Source organism: Mytilus californianus, unplaced genomic scaffold (genome assembly GCF_021869535.1).
Source record: "Mytilus californianus isolate M0D057914Y unplaced genomic scaffold, xbMytCali1.0.p SCAF_8, whole genome shotgun sequence".
Taxonomy (NCBI): domain Eukaryota; kingdom Metazoa; phylum Mollusca; class Bivalvia; order Mytilida; family Mytilidae; genus Mytilus; species Mytilus californianus.
In genome coordinates this window covers 26,009,809-26,030,515 of record NW_026262734.1, presented here as the reverse complement: position 1 = coordinate 26,030,515, position 20,707 = coordinate 26,009,809, and the positions used below count along the sequence as shown (strand labels likewise).

Below are 20,707 nucleotides of genomic sequence, written 5' to 3'. Positions count from 1 at the left end.
CACAAAAAGAAACAAAAAATGGTAGAAATCGTCATTATAGGACAACAACTCTAATAAGGAAAGTCTGACGATTTAGATTATTTGACTTATTTGTAGATTTGTAGATTTGTTTTGCTGATCATTTGTGCTTTAAAAAGTTATTTCTATTTATCATGATAAATATTGTTTCAAGATTATAGGCAAAAATTGAAAAATATGTTAAATTTTGTCATTTAGCAATAACTCTTACTATCGATTCATTAATATTCGTAGGATACCAATTTGCGTGCATTTCGTGGGTACAGGGGAACCACGAAATTAAATGTTCAACGAATTACAAATTTGCTAAAGGCATGCATGCATACTTTGCCAAAACCACGAAATTAAATATCCACGAACATGCATGTTTTCCTAAATCCACGAAAATTAATAAATCGACAGTATAAGATGTCGTCTGAGAGTTGATACGCTAATATACAATAGGAAGAGCTCAACATTCTTAACATTTCTGCCACAGTAAGATTTTTTCTTTTTATAGCGGGTTTCTAAAAAATTATAAAAAAACACTTGCATTTCACCCCTATGTTCCACGTTTAGCCATGTCGGCCATCACTGTTGGCAGGCGAGGTCATTGGACACATTTTGTAAACTAGATTTGTTTGACAGCAGCAACCCTCTATCTCGAAAATCATGATATAATACACAAGCTCTAGGATATAGTATTAACTTGGATATATGGACCCAATTTTCAAGCGTTACTTGAATATCATTATATAGAAATTAAAAGTTCACAATGGGAAATGCGAATTAACCTCTCTTGTCGCAAAATAAGTTCTCAAACGATACTAATTGCTGAGATGTTGCTACATAGGAATGGAGATTTCACAATGGGAAAGGTGAATTAGATTGTTTGTTGCAAAGTTAAGTTCTCAAACAATCCTTAATGCTTACCTTTTTTTATGTTAGTCAACACATGCCGAATATCATATGTGTGGTATCCGATGGGAAAAATGCTATTAATCTATTCATTAGAATTGAAATGGAATGGGATTTGCAAGGTATATTCTTGGTTTGAGTAACATTTGAGTGAGTTTTATTTAGCTCTTGAAGATGTTCAGTTTCATCTGAATAGTTTTCTATCTTTGATTAATTTTTCGTAACAAAAGTTTAGAATTTTGAATCCCTAAAAATTACAAGTGATTTTACGTAATCACTGACAATTAAAAATTTTTTTTTTTATAAATTCCCTGATATGATTCAGTGTTTATCAGTAATGCAGAGAGCATTGTTTGATAAAAAGATAAAAATAGATAAATAAATCATTTGTTTCCTTGCCTCTTTAAGGTTTAAGGGGACAGTTTTCATTCCCTGTCTCTTTATCGAATCTGAACTGAACAGATTTTTAGATGATATGTTATTGTACAGTGTTAAACCTCATTAATTCAAAAACAAAAAAAGTATTTTAAATTGAAATGAATATATACCAACATTCTCAATGATAGTTATAACAGTATGCATGTATGCCATGAATCATATTGTTTGCCAAAAATCAGAGTCAAATGCACATTCATGGACTGAATCTATATGCACGTAATATGCTGCAAATCAAATAACGACAAAGATTATTAAATATCAGTTTTATGTTCTATATGTTGCAATAAGCAAGAAATTCAAACATAGCAAACGCATTCAACTTAAAGTAGAGAAAAACTGAAGGCATGTTTGACAGATCGAATACAATTTTGGAGAAGACTATCCTTCATTAAAGGACTGAAAAGGATATTGCCTCGCTACGAAACATGGAATTTACCTCAGATCCTAGACAACAAATCAAATTAAGATGGTTGATTCACTTTAATGGCAACTTCAGATGTTTCTTATGAACACTTTATTTCTCTTCAACGTTCAATAATAGCAGATTCAATATGTGAGGGACAAGGTTTTGTTTATGTAGATGTTGTTATCATAGAAGCAGAGCAAACCGCAATAGTAGATGTCAATCAAGTTTAAAATATAGTTTAAACAAAAGAAATGATTTGAATAATGAATATGATGCTTAACCCTTTTAACATTTATGTTTCTTAAGATGTTTAATAGAATAAACTATTTAACATTTTTAATCAATGTCTCTGCATTCCAGTTATTATGAATTATGCCTGACATTTTTTCTAGTGAGTATGAATAATTCCTGAAAAATTTACCAGTGGTTATGCATAATCCCTCACAATTTCAGAGATTATACATAATCCCTAATTAAACAAATGTACTGTAACATTTACGTAATCTACGCGACATGACTGTATGCATTTGTTAACATTGTACATAAATTATTTTGAGTGTATGTAAAGCTCGTTATTTAGCCTTTTAATTGATTTGCAAAACTTAGTACAATGACATATTTCTTTCGAAAAGTCTTTAAATTTTAGATTTTAGAGTGGGAACGATATTTTGGACCAATAATCATATGAATGAAAATTACACTTATAATTTTGCTGCTTCCAATGAGCTAGTTTTGATTAGCCTACAACGGGAACGATCAGATCTCTAGCATTTAAAGCACCATTAAAACACCAACACAACAGTCTACGAAAAAACAGTCAATTAAATACCGAAAAACCTCGATTTTGTTTGAGGGTTCGTTTATTGATATTTAATTGCATGTCTGTTTTTCGTAGACTGTTGTCTTGGTGTTAGTAAATCTTCCATTTGTGATTTTAAATTGCCCCTTTGGGATATTGTTTAATGAGTCATGTGTTTTGCGTTTTACAATAGTATCTATCGCAATAGACCAAGTCATGTGCGACAATGCTGCCAAACAATACTTTTTGCTAGATGCAATCATCAAAATGCTGGACCTTTTGATCGACTTCATAATTGTACTTGTTGTATTCTCCTAGTTGCAGACTTGTTTTGTATTGATATGAAGCAGAATTCATGCAAAACATCTAAAGTTAACAAAATAGCTTCCCTAATTCTGTAATAACTCGTTTATATATTCTGACATACGCAAGACCTATTAATTCGACCTGATACACATTTCAAGGTCACCACTGCAAACTGGTTGATAAATGCTATGTGCATGTGTCCCAACTCACGAGGTAATTGATTTTATTTCTTATCATATCATTTTTATTGATCCTGAATTTGCATGGCGGGTGATGCATGCTTATCATGTTACGCTTGCTATGTTGATGCACACGGTAAAACATTAGCTTCAATCGTTATATCACTATTATTAAAATGAAATCCAACTAAGTCAAATGTTACGAGGTCGGTTATTTCTAGATTATAAAATACCCACAGAGTGATGAAGGTACTACCAATCATCCAAAATGTGTTAGTGTCTGTCGACGCCTCAAAAACTAAAACGACATATACAAACGTATTATTGAATAACGTTGAACAGTTTTTAATGTATTTTGGTTTCTAAATTATTTGTTTTAAAAACTTCTATTATATTTGTCATTTTATATATTCATAAAATTAAACTAAAAGAATTCTGGTGTCAACGTATATGTGATCCGCCTAACAGAAGTTCCATTGGAACCTTTTGTATAATCAATGCCTTATTGTCTGTTCCAGTTGGAACGATAACATTTTATGAAATTACATTAACGGTACCAATTTTACTGCATCAGATGTGCATTTTGACAATAAATGTCTCTTCAGTGATGATCGAGGCCGAAATATTTGAAAATACAAAACCTAACATAAAAATATTGAAGAGCTGACAAATCCAAAATGACCTAACGTATAGTCAAATCCGGAAAAGTTTTTCAGAGCTTGGGATGAGGAAGCTATTTTTCTTAATTTAAAATGATTTCCAAAATTTTATTACAGCAAATTTTGATTAATTGTGATTAAAAAATATCCGTATTTGCATGCCAGTACCAAAGTAAAACCTACTGGCCTGGTGATATGCTCCGTTACCGACAAAGTTGTAGTAATGACATTGATGGTAACAATTTTATATTTTACTGCACCTGATGCGCATTTTGACCGTTAATATCTGTGCAGTGATGCTCAAGGCCAACATATTTCAAATTCCAGAACCTAATTAAACCTTTGAAGATCTGATCAAACCAAAAAGAACCGGGTATAATTTCATTATGAATGATTGTTTTGTTTGGTTTACTGTTTACATAAAACATCAAGTTTTTTTCCCGCCATTGCATGTTTTTGCCGTTATTTGTCTTCGTCACAACAGACAATGATGGATGTCACGAGTCAAATATAACTTATATTATAGGTCAAATTGCGGAAAATTGAGGTAAAACGTAGTAGATGTGGTATTAAATACTACCGATGTCAAACAAGTTATTTGATTATGAGACTTCATCAAAACTATCAGGAGTGTTGTTTCTTATTATTTTTGTATCCAACAAACAGCTGTAGCTACATAAGTTAGCTTATTGTAGTAGCCGGCACATTTTGGTTTCAAAATTATGTGCTGTTTAAGTTACTTTGTTCAGGTAAGCGATCATCTTGCTGCATTGTGCATGTTTTTATACGTTATGTTTTAGTTTATGATAGAGGGCCTATATTAGTAACGGGAGAGATACAATTGGTTTAACCCGATCGCATTCGTACTTGAACATTGTCAGGCTATCTGGACAATATGTTGTATGTGTTGTTTGTCTTTGTTTTTTTTGTCTGTTATTTGTTTGGAGGAGTCTGGCGTTGGTTGTAAGTTTCCGAGGTTTCCATATCATGTGTTTATACTGAAAATTACAGTAGAAATAAGACATCACGTATTCAAAACGAGACTAGTTAACCAAAAGATATCTTTTTCCGTTTAACTCTCTTTGTTAACTGAAAAAGATTAAAACCATATATGCATATATTGTAGAACTATTGAGAGTCGTTCTATTTACATGATGGAGTTTTCTTTCAAATCGAAATTGTTTTAACATCCAGAAAATGCATTGATTTATTTGCTTACCATAAGTAGGTTCACAAAGCTTTTGTTTATTTGTTTTAAGAAAAAAAAATGCATCCGTACGCTTTAAAAATGAAATTCATCAGCACAAGAAAAAACCAAAAAAAAATAGCATCTAGTGTACACTTCATGTTTAGTTTGAAAGAACATTATTTTATGTATTCCAATAACGAGGATATCATTTCTAAGTATAATCGTTTTGTAAACTACGCTTTAAATCAGATCAAAAGCAAAAGTCAAAGTTAAAAAAAACTTATAAACATTGAAACATTTACGAGACAAGGAAAGAAAGATTTAGGTAAACCATAACATATTTCATGATACAATTACTCTACACTCAGAATAACAATTCCATTATTACATTTCGGTAAAAATCTTAAAAAGTCAACAAGGTTTGACTCATTATAACGAGGTCAATTCCTGCCTACATTACAATACGAATTAAAACAGATGATTACAGGTATATAGGTTTATGTCAATAAAACATAAGCAAAACAAATTAAATATATTTTAAGACATTTAGAAGTTGCGCGTCCAGAGCTCAAGAGATTACCCCAGGTTTTTTGTTAGTTTGCTTTTTGACTAATATTCTGTGTTTTTAATGAGTTTTTGGACTGTTGTTTGTCTTTTTGTGTTTTTCCTGTGTTATTGCAACGTGGTATGTTCTGTCTCTCTTTTTATTATGAGCAGCTAGTATCCGTAAAGCCTGTCCTATATAGAGCAACATTCTAATCGAATGTTTCTAGTATAGTAAAACAGTTATCTTAACTTTTTGAAGAAAAAAACATTTCAATGAATTCATTTAATTAATTACAAATGAACAGGATATTGTAATATTTCCTCCCCATTCTCCTTTACTGTTAACAAGCTTTAGACGACGTAGTTCTTTTACTATGAATTCATTCTTGTCAAAAATACATTATTTGTCAGATGCATTTGTTATTTACAATAAAACATCTTTTAGAAATATGAAGGTGTCTAGTAAAACCTTAAGGTTATTCCCCGATTTAATGATGTCCTAATGATTGTAAAGGTCATCTATCTTATTTATTCTACATCTGGTATGTTGAAGTATATGTCACAGGTATTAAAAATTATAATATTTATAGCGAAATATCAAAACAAATACACTTTTCTTTCATATATTTATTTTTACTCCCAATATATATTACCTCTCCTGATCATTCCTAATCAAAGCTAATATAAAAAAATAATATCAGACGAAAACAGAATGCCAAATTTCATTTAGACATATGTAAGCCTAAAATAACACTTCGATAAATTTATGACATAAGTAACTAAATGTGTTAACCACATGATTGGTACAGATAAAGAAACTTCCTAATATATTGTACTACCTAATGAACTTTTAGACGATTCCAAAAAGTAAAGCGGTTTATATGATATAGGTTTTAAAATAACTTTCAGAAAAGAAAATAGCAAAACGCCCAGCTACATTCTGAAGCGAACAGTCTTTGCAAAGGACAAATGCTTAGTGCTTGGCAAAAACATTTTCATTAACCGACTTACACCAGTCGTATAATTTGTTTTTAATGTGCTTTAAAGTGCACAAAGAATGTTCATTTCCCCCTAAAATGATGTAAGTATTAAAAACAAATTCACAATAAGTAGACGAAAATTTTATGTTAAATTGTGATAAGTTAAGTATAATATATATACAATATTAGGTTAATATCAGCCAAACATCTACTTCTTGTATGAGGCTTAGAATTGGGAAAAGATGAGATTTGATGCATTATTGAAGACAAATATAATATTGACTCCAATCCTGACGTAAACAGATAATTTACCTATATTTATTATAGCGATGTTTCAATGGACACATATGCGAGTTTAATTATTGCGGCATTAGAAAAATCTGCATACATATCTATGTATCAGTTATCAGAATGCGAGTTATTAATATTGCGATACTCACCCTGTCACATTATTCGCATTAATAAAAACCTCGCAATAATTTATGAATCAACAGTATTCGTATTAAGAATCGTGAGGCAAACTATTTGTTTGGGTAGGGTTTTATCTCATATCTGAAAACTTGTGACAAGATTTATTAAAAAAGCGGTTTATGCAGGGGTTTATTAGATACAAGGCATTTCCTTATGTAGAAAATGGTGGAATAAACCTAGTTTTATAGCTAGTTAAACCTCTCAATTGTATGACAGTCGCATTAAAATTCCATTATATTGACAACAATGTGTGAACAAAACAAACAGGCATAATAGTGTTTGTCGTTGATTTATGTCTGTCATATTTGTTTTTCTTTAATTGTTTTGTTATAAATTAGGCCGTTAGTTTTCTCAGTTGAAAAGTTTCATTTTTATCATGTCGGGGCCTTTTATAGCCAACTATACGGTATGGGTTTTTTCATTATTGAAGGCCGTACGGTTGCCTATAATTGCTAATATCCATTTTATGTGAACTTTGGTGGATAGTTATTTTATTGACAATCATATCTCATCTTCTTATTTTTATATAACAGGTAAAAATGTCAAAAATAGAAGAAAAGCAGTCAACATTGTGTTATAATCCTAATCACTATAAAAACAAACAAATATATCAACAAGGAAAAACAAAATGGCATATAGACAATGTACATAAGCAAGAATGAAAGACAAGAATTAAAAAAATTGACCATAATACAATAACACAATGACGGGATGTATAGGTACCGAGCCATGCTAAATTATATTGCAAAAATGAACTCAACAGTAAAGGTTAATAATTTACAAAGAAAAATACAAGAACACTTTAACACGTAATTAAGATGATAAACAATATCAGTACCTAGAATCTATACTTCATGACCATTATGTTTTATTTGTGAAGTTGATACGGAATATTTATCAATAAGGTCTTTGCATCTTAAACGTGAGCAAAGATAACGACGCAAACAATATGAAAATGATAACAAATACATGGCTTGCATAAATTATGAAGATTCTTATAGAATCATAACGATAATTACGAAAAACTGAAAAAACGCCATGTTGACTTGCTGAAATTCATCAACGTGCTAATAATGCAATAGAAAAAAAAAAGGGAAACAAGACTAATATTTTTGAGATATATCCAAAATTTTGAGTATACAAGTAACGGAATAATCTTTTTTTTATTATAATTTTATATATTTTTAAAGCTTCAATGAATAATTCTTTTTGTTATGCATTGCAGTTCTGTATGTTTTCAAATTTTAGCACAAAAACTCGACATAGTGTTTTCACATAGGTTCCAATACATTAGCACTTACCAGGGAGGTAACCTGATACAGCCATATATATGTACATCCATTCATTATAAGTCTGCTCAAAATTGAGATATCTAGGTTGTTTTTCGTATTCGTTTTTATTCTGTAGTTAGTCACCACTTCGGTGTTAACATGTATATCAATTATATGGTCATTTTTATATTTTATAAATTTACTGTTTGCAAAAATATTAATTATTCTAAATACTAAATATTTTCTTATCCCAGGCAGATAACCTACCCGTATTTGGCACAACGTGTTGGAATTTTGGGTCATCAATGCTCTTCATCTTTAGGCCTGGCACCTTTGATAACTATTAGTTTGTCGTAATGTTCTATTGTATTGTTTTTTTGTGTGTTTCTCTGTCCTATATGTTCTTCCATTTATTTGTATTGTAACCTTGTCATGTAATGTTGTCATTTTAGTGTTATATTTAACATTGCCATTAAAGCGGGAGGTTTTGCTAGCCACAAAACCAGGTTCAACCCACCATTCTTTCTTAAAATGTCCTGTACCAAGTCAGGAAAATGGCTATTGTTATCTTATAGTTCGTTTCTGTGTGTGTTGCATTTTAGTGTTTCTGTTGTGTCTTTGTTCTCCTCTTATATTTGATGTGTTTCCCTCAGTTTTAGTTTGTAACCCGGATATGTTTTTTCTCAATCGATTTATGAATTTTGAACAGCGGTATACTACTGTTGCTTTTATTTATAATGCTGTTGTTTACAAAGCAAAAGCAGCACGTCCTATTAGAATTTCTGTTGTAAGTAGCATTATCACAATAAATGAAAAGATGATGAAATTATGGCTGGGGCAATCTGTACATATCCGTGCTCATCTGTAACCGATATAACAACTAGTTGATTGACTGCAAGCGAATTGTTTTAATTTACCGCAGTTGAGAAGTCTGAAAAGTGTCTGAAAGACTTGAAATCACTATATCATTAATTGTTCAGTCTTTCACGAGCTATTCAGATCACACTAACCACTGCAGATCAAAATTGGCTTACTAGAGCTTGCCAGTGATATATCTTGTAAATATTTAGCAAAGAAAAACATACACACAAGATAGTATTTTATAACGATTAAGTGCTTTTTCTGTTGTTGCATGAACAATGTATACTTTTAATATCAAATTTTATAATCTTTGTACTTTGTGTATCAGTTATTCATGATGGTGTTTATTTGTTTTTGAATTTTATTTCACAGGTAAAGGTCCTTTTGTGTCATAGCTCTTCAACTGGTTCGATTCTTATACATCCTTGGCTTTCAAATATTCGGCTTTGAGCGTTCCCGATGAAGGTAAACGAGCAAATCGCTTAGGACGCATGACATTTATAAAGTGTTGTTTTTATTCTTCATTATTAAATCGTTTAGTCGTTGTTCTTTTTACTATCAGTGATCCGACAATGATGGTGTTCTATGTTTTTAAATTTTTTTTGACAAGGTCCCTCCGTGTGAAAAACAGATTTTGGAAATGAATATTTTGGACTGGCTCAAAATGTAAAAAGTAATCTTGCCAAAGGCAGGATGAAAATAAATATATTGTCCTACAAAATGCAAGACTTTGTAATATAGTTGTGTTCAGAAAGAGAAATTATTTTTCACTCGAAATAGATGAGCCGTACTATCAACAGGTGTAGAATGAATATTTCATCCGCCAAAAAATCCCGCCTACCACTGGAAATCAAATGGTCGTCTCCTAAGTTTATTCAAGTTAAAAATTGTTTGTTTTTGTCATATAAATAGGTAAAAAAAAACCTTTCATAATATTGTTATAACAATTTTATTTAATATATGTTTCTTCCTTGAATATGTATAATAAAATTCACGTTCTCACTGCCTAGTGTGTGTACAGGTCACCTACACAATGCCTAAGTAGGAAATCGACTGCATGTAGACAAAACCCAATTCAAACAACATGTAAACAGTCTTAGAGTTAAGGGTAAGCGTTGAGTACACTTACACAATACCGAGTTAAGCTCAAGATCAACACAGCATATGTCAGTTTGATTAGAATAGCCTACTAAACCGTTACAGAAATATGTTTCTTACAGTTTCGTCTTTAAGAATTTTTTTTAAATTAAAAAAGAACGTAAATGTATATAATAAAATTCCTATGCATTGGTCAGTTGTGAACGATGCCTGAAAAGAATTTGTAAGATAACAAATCGTTATTTAAAAAAACGGAAGTTCTTAATATAAATATTTTCTTCTTTGTTTTACAAAGCCATCTCACGATGTTTAGATTAAGCACAAACATTTATAAATGTTATTGTATGATATATGAAGTTTATAGTTTAATCAAATTACTGTCATTCGATTGGTTCGTCTTCGATGCCATAAGATGAATGTGTATATCAGTCTGACTACTGTTTATCTATCATATCATTACAATTCAATTTAGAATCGTCCTTTGTAGGGGATTTTTTGCTATGTTTTACTAATAAATTGGGCGTTTTGTAGATCAATATAGGTTAACATTGACAATAAAATATCACTTCACTAGAAGGGCTGTTTACATTCGAGGGAGATCTTTCATTGTCAATATTAACTTATATTTGAAATTCTACTATTACAAATTTACTTGTGTCCGAAACCAATGTGAATGTAAAGGATTAATTAATTTGTATTATGTTTATTGTATTTTAATATAACACTATATTGTTATTAAATGGGTGTTTTCATATTAATCCTGTATTATGTTTAAGTACAGTCGTATTAGGTCGAGGTTAGCTGTATTGGCTCGAGGGGTGGTAGAGGGCAAATACAGCTGATCGAGACCCAGTACGACTGCACAAGGACATAATACAGAAGTTATATGAAAACACCCATTTACTGACATCTTTATTAACTAATAACTTTTAAAATATAACCACCAAAAGCTGACTGATGGATAAACACGACTGTAGGAAGACTCATACATGATCAATATGAACTTTTTGGGTTAATTATCATTTTAATGCAAGGAATGTCGAACAACCTTAAAAAATAATAATGTGCGATGCATTACCCCTTTATTCACCGACAAAAAAACACCTTTGAGTCTCTCGATTCTTATACGAGTTATCTCCCATCAAAATGACGACACTGACGAATGTAAACAAAATGGAAACGTCAAGGTAAGAATTGTTCCGTGGACTGGAGTGAAGAAGAAACAAGTATTTGAAATCCATCTGATGCCGAGGATAACAGCCGTTTTCAGGGCCACCAACACTTTACAGAAAGAGTCTTCATTAGTTGTACATTTTAAGTCACAAATAATTCTTAACGTAAGTGTTGTGACAAATTATTTGTTGCTACAGTAATGCATGTACAAGAGACACGTATTTTCAATGGCCCGTTGGTATAGTTAAACAAATGTGCCCATTGGAAGCGGTGCATATCCAAGATTGTCAACCTTACAAATTTCTCTCACTTCGAACTGCACCCTCAGGCTCAGAGAAATAATCTTTATCTGTTCACAAATCTGGATATTGACACTTTCTACTATCCATAATTGTATATACTCAAACAACAACATCTCTACAACATACATGTTGAAATCTAATAATTCTCGTAAAACACACATCCATTTTCTGCACCATTTTTAACCGGAAGTTACAATCCTGTATTAAGACCGGTAAAAATTCTGTGAACCGCCTTTTTTTGTATTTGACCTGTATTAACGACCAGCTCTCAGACACATGGAATTGTTTTAAATGGACAATGTATAATGGAATTGAAGTAGTCGGCAAATGAAGTATAATATAGTACTGTGGATTCATTATTATGAAAAATAATAGTTTTCTTTTACAAATTGGGACTTGTTGTCTAATTGGCACTCATACCACATCTTCTTATATCCATTTCGTAAAACAAGGAAATCAAATATCCACCAAATACAAAAAATCCTTCATCCACGAGAGTGAATCCACAGTATATACAATATGAAATATCAACAGATACCCGAATTTTTACTTAAAGAAAAAGTAAAAAGAGCATTAACCACCTGGCTTCAGTTGTGTTTTTTCGGGTTAACGGTGCCATACATTTACTCTGTGTCCTGTTTTGTACTCTTATTTGACTGTCTATCATTTAATTATCAATATACCGGATAATTGTTTTATGTGGAAAACTCTGAATTACCCGGAGAAAATCACCAGGAATTTAAAATTTGCTATCCTTGTCAATTATTATCGTAGTCAAAACACCTCTCCACTAACAGGCCTTGATCATCGAACCTCAGAGCTGACAGGTTAATGATAACTTTAAATCAACAAAATTGACAAGATAGAAAAAAAAACCTACGAATGATCGGAGTAACCTGTTATATTATATCAAATGACATCAACAATTTAACACTTAAATTTGACAAATAATGCATACAGTAACATTTTTGTTTTGAATTATTCATTTATTTTGCATATATTGTGTTATAAGTTATCATAGCAGTTGACCGAAACCACTTTTACCGATATTACGACTAACAATTATTGAATTGTCCACTTAAGAGTTTTTTTCGTATATCATAGCTTATATTTTGCCATTTCTGATTCCACAGGCAACTATTTGTTCGGTATGTTACTCCGTATTTGGACTTCCTTACAGTTCCTGAAATTTGAACAAATTATGCAATTATACATTTATGTTACTTGTTCTGTCGTGTTTCTTTATAGTAGAGTCTTTAACATAGAGCAAAACCCATACTGAATAGTCGCAAAAGGCCTCGACATGACAAAATGGAAAACAATTCAAACGGAAAAATCATTGGTCTTATTTATGACAATCAATATACGAAAAATAGATATGATAGAGAGCAACACAACACAACCACTAAATTGCAGGCTCCTGACTCGGATCAGGCACATACAAAATATGACAGGGTTAAATATGTTTCTCTAATTCTTCGTCAATTTATCCCTTTGTGCACCCATTGTATAAAAAAAATTTAATCAACGTGTGGTTCGTTTGATCTCAGTTCTTCATTGGTTAAAATCCGATTATGACGTCGAATTTTCTTGCTTTCCTCTGAATTTCCTATTGTGACGGCATGAAAAAAGGCGACCATGCCTGATGACGTCACATAGAAAGAACACATCTTTTTGCAGATCATTCGAAAAGAAGGAATACATTTGCCTGCGTATTGTTTGAAAATCATTAGAGAAACAGATTCCACCACCAAATCTCGTGTAATACCATATTTATACACTCTCGACAGTTAAATTTTAAATATTTAAAACGCTCGGCGAGCCTCGCGTTTTAAATTTGAAAATTTAACTGTCTCGAGTGGATAAATATCGTATCACACTCGATGCAGTGGTAGAATCTATATTTATAACCTCAAAAGTCTCCCCTTTACTTTGAACAGTGTTGTATAAAAGTTATAAGCCTAGTACTTTTGATAACTATTGTCACAGCACAACCAATATAAATAAGCGCAAAAAATCAGTTGGACATGGCTTGACTCATCTGATAAGTATGAAGCAAAAAAAAAAAAAAAAACAACTCACAAGCAACAACTCGTTGACTGATCCTTGATCGTAAAATCAGCGTTAGGTATCGACTGGTCTGGTATCATATTAGTATATGTAACGGGTTTATAGACCCCCTTCCGAACCCTTATCCCTGTTGTTATCATCATCATTTGGTTCTACCTTCATTTTAGTATTATTTGTTTTACATACTTTCAGCTGCGAAATTTAGTAATTGAACTACATTTAAAAAATGAAACATGTAATTTTCTATATACACTTGATACTTTTATCACATGGTATTGTTCCCCCAGTCCCCCAAGGTTGGTTGGGGAATAGAAATATGGTCCGGTAAAAATGTGGACGTTTAATCCGTGCCCCATGTAAAGAGAGTACCAAGTTCTATACACGTTAAGAACCCTTGCAACAAATTTCTATGGGGTCCGTAGACATCATGTAGCAAGGCACCATTTCTGTCAAGATTTAATTTACCCTCATTTTGAAGTGCAAATTACCGACCCTCATCCCGGACGGCCTCTTTTACAGGGCCTACCTATTGTATTTGTTCGGGCCCTGAACATGTATAACATAATTGCCACTGGACGTTTAGCAATCAACAATCAATCCACCAATCAATCACATTTTATTGCGTTTCTCAGACGGTTTATGACGTTTTTACAGTTAATCCGTTGGATGTGTACTGATTGATATTGTAGTATAAGAAGACATGATTTAACTATTACTTGTATTTTGGGATGAACGCGCTTTTGGAAAATGTGATACTCCTGCCTTTTTCTTATGTGGTTGATTTTTTTTTGTGATTCGTGTTATGCCCTTTCGAACAGATTTTTACAGGTCGTTCTTACGTTGTACTGTAAAACTAGCGTATCAGGTTGGAAGAGGCTATAATTCACTGGTTTTCGTTGGTTGCTGTCAGCTATTTTTGTTTTTGAGTTGATTGTATAAGCATAAATGAAGCCGTTGGGATTTTCGTTTAACCTATTACACATTTTGTCATGCTTTTTGTGATTTCTGTTTTAATCTAAGACATGGAGACAACTAACGAAAACAAATAAATAAACGACTGCCAGACTTAGTGAAATAACTGTTGTCCTTAAAACACAACAAAAGTGTCAACTTGCAACGACACGACAGTCAAACTACATTACTGAGCTATTGTATGATGATTAACGATTTTAAATGTTGATAAGGGTCATATTTAAGTTCAGAATCATGACCTCTATTTTTCATATAGGCATAGTTTACATAGTTTACATTTTATAAATATCAGCAATATAAACCAGGTCCTTTATTGTTTGCCAAGTGCAAATAATAAATATTCGATAACAAAACACATGTGAACTTTAATCGATTGCTTACTTTTTGTACGACCGCTATAATCATTCGGTGAACAAAAGGTTTTTGAGCACATTACATGAAACTCTGATTCTGATATGAAGTTCATGTGGAAAATTCGATAAACATTCCATTGACAGAAAACAGAGCACTACATTCCAGAGCTGGAATTTAATCGAATTACTCACCTGATATCAAATATTCAACACCTTTATCTAAATTTACTCAACACGCAGCTGAACTTCTGTTAGAACGAACTTTAAGTGTATTCGGAACCTTGATCTGTAACATAAATAAGATATGAAAATATCGATAAGGTATGAATGTTTCTTTCAATTTAGAATCGACTTGTTACTTAACACTATCATTACTTTTGATTTGTATCTCGAAAAGTTTAATTTTCATCCCTGGATATTATATCTACTGTTTGCAGTATTTCGGTGTTTGCCAAAAATTTGCATATTTTTTTATTGAAATATGCCGCAATTTATATGTCAAAATCATTTTTAGAATAATAAATCCATTTCCATCACGCATAAATATGTTTTTCTTTTTACACGTTTACTTTTGGTCTTTTTTTGTTTTTTCAGCTCTTCAAGGTTTCAATTAGGTTTTGGATTTCGAATATTTTGACCTCAAGCATCACTGAAAAGAAATAAATTGTCGAAAAGCATCTATGCAGTAAAATTGATACCGCTATATAGATGATGTTCTTTCACCAAATAATTCAAAATTTGGTGACTATGTTGAACGCATTTATCCCATCGAACTTGAGATAAGGGATACAACAGATACAATTAAGTCTGCCTGATATCTTGACTTTCATCTAGAAATTGACAATGAGGATCGGTTGAAAACAAAACTTTACGACAAAAGAGTTGATTTCAGCTTCCCAATTGTGAACTTTCCATTTCTATGTAGCAACATTCCAGCAGCACCTGCATACGGAGTATATATCTCCCAGTTGATACGATATTCCAGGGCTTGTATTTCCTATCATGATTTCCTTGATAGAGAGTTCCTTGCTCACAAGAAAGCTATTAGATCAAGTAATCCAATTGGTGAAGTTGAATTTGTCCCATCGTAAATTTTACGGACGTCATCACGAGTTGCTTAACCGCTATGGAATATCCGTTTCAAAGATGACAACATATATGTTCCAATTGTCGTAACTACAATCCCGTCTAGTTTTCCCGAATGTGACCTACCGAATAAGACTTACCACCGGGTTTGTACGACGGGTGTCACATGTGGAGCAGGATCTGCTTACCCTTCTAGAGCACCCGAGATAACCCCCAGTTTTGGTGGGGTTCGTGTTGCTCAGCATTTAGTTTTTTTTTATTTTAATTTGTTTCTTGGAAATAAATACTCATAGAAGAGAGGACAGTCCTTATATTTTTTGGAATCAAATGCCCCACAGGTGTATATGCGTCTTATAAAGCATGTCCGTTTTGGTTTTTTTAACTGTTTTGATTTCAAGGAAGCGACTTGATGGCGTTATATGATAAATATATTCTAACTGTTGTATATGACAATACATAAACCTGTAAGCATTGCCCCGAATACAAACACAATTGTTGTGCGTAGTTGTCTCCCCCTTCGACTGTTATGTTTGTTTTCAACCTTTCAATGACATCTTAAACATAACAGAAAGTAATCTGAACCACAAAATTATCAAACAAATGTCATACCGACTTTAACATAATATTTATGAGATAAAATATTATCAAGAACATAAATTTTAGGTTTTTGAAGTGTAGCGATTTAAAACAAAAATGTGATTTGAATCTCAGTACCAGAATCTATGACAAACCTAACCTTTTCCTCACCTTAGCAGCAATATACCAACTTCACCCGCGTATGGAGTATACAATTCTCAACGCATACGATATTCAAGAGCTTGCAGCTGCTACGCTGACTTTGTATAAACGTCATCGCTGTCTGAGCAAAATAATTAGTGAGCCAGGGTTTTGTCAAAGGAACGTCTCTTCCTTTTTCACAAAATGTTCATTGGTAAATACCAAGAAATAATAGATAAATATTCCGTGTCTACTTCACAAATAATACAAGATGGTCTTGAATTATATATTCTAGGTGCTAAAGTTGTGTATCTTTTTAATTTTTTTTAGTTTTCCTTTTATTTATCTTTGAGCTATTATGTTTCATTTGGTCGTCTGAATTTTTACGTGACTCGGTATGCATCCCGCCTCCGTTTTTTTTTTCTTTTTTACTTTGGTTATTCATGGTGCAAGTAAGTCCTGAGGCGCGATTCGGATACAAAGGGTGTTTGCATTGTTATTTTTTTATTTTGTAAACCCTTGTATTTGTATTTGTATTTACTTAATATTCACTTTATCGAGAATGTGAACACTATATACGGTTTGTTCTATCAACGACAAAAAAAAAAAAAAAATGTTGACGTCATTGTCAAATTCACTGTCTACAACTTTTTTGTCGGCGTCTTTGTTAGATTTAGCTGTATGTTTGTTTAAATTTTTGAGTCAGTTGTGTTGTTCATCTTATTCTTACATTAACCTATTATGTCTGTTTGTGTTGCTCACCCAATTTTGTCAATATAACGGAACAATAAGCAACTGTCATACTAGTTGGAGATTTAGCTAGCTATAAAACCAGGTTAAACAAACCATTTTCTTCGGAAAATGCCTGCACCAGGTCAGGAAAATGGCAGCTGTTTTTCATATGTACTGTTGTTAGTGTTTGATTTTGTCGGTTTTTATGGATTTACTCTCTTTGAATTTGCCTTGAATTTCGATATTTTTGTTATACTTTTTTTAATGGGTAAAACAAAATGACAAAATTCAAAATAGTTTAGAGACTATGCTTGGTGAACATTTGAAGGATATTGATTGAAAGATTGATGATTATCTTTTATTTACAAATTCCTTTACCCTAACAATCGCCTTAATATTTAAATATAATATTTTTCTGCGTGGAATTTACACTTATAAAAACCTCTCTAATCCAACTGTTAAATCATATTTTACTAATCATATTATTTATTACCCTGAAATTATAATTCACTGCCACTGTGTATTCAATTTGACGTCCGTTGAGAGACTTGATGCCAATGACTTTACCTCGTGAAACTTTAAAATATAATAGCTTATTAAATGATGGCAGCCAAATCCTGTACTGTTTGTATATACTAGTAGATAAAACTGCATGGAAGAAATAGCAATCGTGAGAAATACAAGGCAACTTAAGGATGTACTTCGGTAAAATTAAAAAAATCTAGAATTTAAAATTGATACCATGAGTCAGAAGAGCATTAGTTAAGGAACAAAATAAGCTAAATATATTAATAGGTAATGGAGCTCCTTTTCGAAATACTTATTTCTTTTTAAATGGCGGGAAAAAGGCTGACTCGGACTTTTACCTTATATTTGCATTGGTATTATTTGGATCTCAAATAGAAAGAAAAGAAATCTAGAATCTGCTTAAATTTTGGTAAATGACCTTTTATGAGGTATTGAAGTCTTATATGAAAAAAAAATTGGTGTTAAGGGGAAAAATATTTTATCCTGTATCGTAGGAAAAAACTAAGGAGCCCGAACATCTGAAAAAAATCCATTAACCGGATCTAAATACATCCTTAATGTTTTGTGTTGATAAAACAAGATGACATTGACATTTGGAATTTGATACGACTGTCATACAAGTGAGAGGTTTAGCTAGCTATAAAACCAATTTCAATCCACCGTTTTCTACATAAGAAAATGCCTGTACCAAGTCAGGAATATGACAGTTGTTATCCATTCGCTTTTAATTTTGCCATTTGATTAGGGACTTTACTTTTTGAATTTTCCTCGGAGTTCAGTATTTTTGTGATTTTACTTTTGAATATAGATAAAGCATTGTCATTGATTTATCTTTATTCTTTTTCTGTTTAATTTTCATTATAATAAAGTTGTAACTCAATTCAACATGGAATTTAAGGTAAATGGAACAACAAAACTGTAATAATTATTATTATCAGAACCGTGATTTAAAAATTGAAAAATAGACATTGGAAACCCCGGAAAGCATTAATACGATGAAACTTAAGATGCGTTCTGACCATAAGGTACTTAAGCAGAATAGCCGAATTGATCTAATGTCAACTTTGCTGGTTTGCCCCAAAATGAAAATAAATACCGTGATTTTACAGTTTTTCAGACATAATTATCTTGTATTGAACCAGTGTACAAGTAGTAAGTATAATTCATAAGACGACCGTTATATTGGAAAGATACAAATTAAGTATTATGGAATTCCGTTTTCCAATTGAATTATTGGTATGTAGTGTCTTTTACAATTATAGATATTTAATATATGTGAAAATTGAGAAATTCATAAAATCGAAATCTTATTTATAACAAACTCAATCCCAATTCTTGTACGTGTCTATAAATAAAACAGATCTATTTTATTTTCAGAAATTTACCTGTGATAATGTAAACGTCACAAAAAATACGTCACTTTTTGTGACGTTGATCAATTCATGTGAAGCGTAGTTTATATTTCGTTTGTGGTGTCCTGGTGTGCTTTCGTAAAATCATGGAAGGTGTCCGTTGTTTTTCTGCAGTTTACATGTTTCAATGTACTATTATATTATTTATTTATGTATTTCTCTGTGCTGAGTGTTCTTGCGTTTGTTTGTGTTGTATTCCTGTCACGCAGTGTTGTCATTTTAGCGGTTACATTGACATATAGGCGGGAGGTTTGGCTAGCCATAAAACTAGGAATATGGCAGTTGTTATCAGACAGTCCGTTTCTATTCATTTTGGCGTTTGATTTTGTAATAGTTCAGTGTTTCAGTTGTTCCGTTGTTTTCCTCTGATAGTTGATGTGCTTCCTTCGGTTTTAGTTTGTTACCCGGATTTATTTTTGCATGACAATTATGACTATTGAACAGCAGTATACTACTGTTGCCTTTATTTACATCTGCAAATATAAACGGATATTACCAAATGTAGCGGTACAGAACCTGTCTTTATCTGTTCCAGGAACACATCAACATCCGTAGGCCTCGGAAATGAAATTTATCAGCACAACACAAACAATGGTCACTATCGTTATACGCTTCATGGTTATTCTGAAATAAATCGTTTTGACCAATGTATGTTGTACATATAGACTGCCATTTAAAATTATATACGTCTCTTGAAACATGTTTTACAAACATGTAATAAAGAATATCCGAGACATTTGAAAATATAATAAAGACTAAAACTATTATGTTTCGGTTAGTAATGATTTTTGTTGTTTACAGTAGACATAGAAGACGTTTTAAATGTTCTGTGATTGACACATATGATATATAAATAATGCACATGATACGCAATTGAATAGTAATTACAAAATATAATCATCTCACCAGTACCGTAACAAAATTAGCAAATTAAGGCGACAGTATTTCAGCGATGTTAATATTTTGTAAATCAATGAGGGGAATACAATGAAATGAAAGCAGATTTAAGGAGAATATATCAAATCTACGAGACAAGAACCAACAACAACCCAAAAAGTGTTGAAGATCTTGTCGACATGGCATAACTTTTGTATAAGATTTATTGACAGATATTAATACTAAAAAATGTTCAAATAAAATTTGAAATGTTTGGTCAGATGTGCAATTAATGTGTGGATACATTTTTTAAACATTGCATTGTTTTAGAAAATGCTGATATAATGAAAAGGCAAAAGGGCAAGATG

The 20,707-nt window shown here is 31.9% G+C and overlaps 1 long non-coding RNA gene across 1 annotated transcript; it reads right to left on the bottom strand.

Annotated features, from left to right (window-relative positions):
* Window positions 1–12,598: 12,598 nt before the first annotated feature.
* On the bottom strand, window positions 12,599–20,086 carry LOC127711927 (uncharacterized). The gene is made up of 4 exons (XR_007986913.1): window positions 19,960–20,086; window positions 18,017–18,099; window positions 15,181–15,274; window positions 12,599–12,776 (listed from the first exon to the last, which is right to left on the bottom strand). It is a non-coding gene; the product is annotated as an uncharacterized LOC127711927 (long non-coding RNA).
* Between the last annotated feature and the right edge of the window lie 621 nt (window positions 20,087–20,707).